We start from the raw sequence: 2,174 nt of genomic DNA on the forward strand, positions 1-2,174 counted from the left end.
TTTTTGATGGAGTTCACTCTTATTGTCTAGGCTGGAGTGCAATGGTGCAATCTCGGCTCGCTGCAACCTCTGCCTCCCGGGTTCAAGTGATTTTCCTGCCTCAGCCTCCCGAGTAGCTGAGATTACAGGCTCACGTCACCACACCCGACTAATTTTTGTATTTTTTTTTGTGGAGATGGAGTTTCATCATGTTGGCCAGGCCAGTCTGGAACTCCTGACCTCAGGTGATCCACCTGCCGCAGCCTCTCGAAGTGCTGGGATTACAGGTGTGAGCCACCACACCTGGCGGATTCTAGTATCTTAAGGTGGAAGATGAAGTCATACATTTGAGAATTTCTTTTTTCACGTAGGTACTTACAGGTAATGTTTTCCACTGAACACTATTTTGTGGCATGTCCTACACTTTGGTATTGTGTGTTTTCATTTTCATTCATTTCAAAGCATTTTCTGATTTTCTTTTTTTTTCCTTTACATCACTTATTTAGGAGTTTATTGTTTAGTGTTCATGTATTTGTAACTTTCACACATTTTCTGGCTTCCTTGATTGCTAATTTCATTCTGGTTTGGTTGGAGAACATACTTTGTATGATTTTAATAAGACTTTATATTTATTGAACATCATTTTGTGGCCTCACATGTGGTCTGTGCCTGAATAATGTTCCATGTGCACTTAAGAAGAAGAGATACTCTGTTACTGTTCAGTGGAGTGTTCAGTATGTGTGCTACATCTATTTGGTTCATTGTGTTGCTCAAGTGCTCTATTCGCTTATTGATTTTCTGTCTAATTGTTCTGTCCATTACTGAAAGTGAGGTATTGAAGTCTCCAGCCATTATCTGTGAATTACATATTTCTCTCTTCAATTGGGTCAGTTTGTGCTTCGTGTATTTTGGAACTCCATTGTTAGAGAAATGTATCTTTATAATTGTTATATCTTTGTGACAGATTGAACATTCATTATGGTAAAGTACCCATATTTTGCTCTCATTATAATTTGTATTTGAAAGGTTAATTTTATAATATTTATTTAGCTCTCTATCTCTGTTGTTGGGTACTTATTTGCTTGTTACATCTTTTTTGATCCTTTTATTTTCAACTCCTTTGTGTTTTTGAATCTAAAGCATGTCTCTTGTAGAGAGCATAGAATTATTTTTATTTATTTATTCAATATCTGCCCTTTATTTGAGTTTTTAATTACTGATAATGTAGAATTTGTCACTGCCAATTTGCTATTTATATATGTCTCGTGTCTTTTTCCTCTATTCCTCCTGTAAACTTGTAAAACCTCTTTTGCATTAAATATGTACTTTCTAGTATACCATTTTAATTCCCTCGCCTTTTCTATTTTAAATTTTTTATGTATACATAATAGTTGTACCTATTTATGGGCTACAAATGAAATTTTGATCCAGGCATATAATGTGTCTTGTTCAAATCAGGGTAATTAGGATATCTATCACCTTGAGTAGTTGTCATTTTTTTTTTATTTTTTAAATTTTTGAGGGTACCTATACTAAGTGTGTATATTTGTGGGGTACATGAGATGTTTTGATGCAGGCATGCAATGCGAAATGCAAATCAAAACTACAATGAGACATAATCTCACTCCAGTTAAAATGACTTACACATCCAAAAGACAGGCAGTCACAAATGCTGGCAAAAATGTGGAGAAGAGAAAACCCTTGTACACTGTTTGTGGGAATGTAAATTAGTGCAGCCACTATGGAGAACAGTTTGGAGGTTCCTCAAAAAACTAAAAATAGAGCTGCCATATGATCCAGCAATCTCACTGCTGGGTATATACCCAAAAGAAAGGAAATCAGTATATGGAAGAGATATCTGCACTCCCATGTTTGTTGCAGCTCTGTTCACAATGGGTAACATTTGGGAGCAACCTAAGTGTCTATCAACAGATGAATGGATAAAGAAAATATATCATTTATTTGCATCAGGAACATTCCAACCTTTTAGTTACTTTGAAATATATAATAAATTGTTGTTAACTGTAATCATCCTATAGTGATGCCAAACACTAGATGTTATTATTCCTCTGATCTAATTATATTTTTGTATCCATTCAGTAACCCTTTTTATCCCCTCTCCCCATTTATTCACAGCTTCTGGTAACCATCATCTACTCTTTAGCTCCATGTGATCAAAAAAAATTTTTTTTCTT

Source organism: Rhinopithecus bieti, unplaced genomic scaffold (genome assembly GCF_001698545.2).
Source record: "Rhinopithecus bieti isolate Rb0 unplaced genomic scaffold, ASM169854v2 scaffold_32955, whole genome shotgun sequence".
In the NCBI taxonomy this organism is placed as follows: domain Eukaryota; kingdom Metazoa; phylum Chordata; class Mammalia; order Primates; family Cercopithecidae; genus Rhinopithecus; species Rhinopithecus bieti.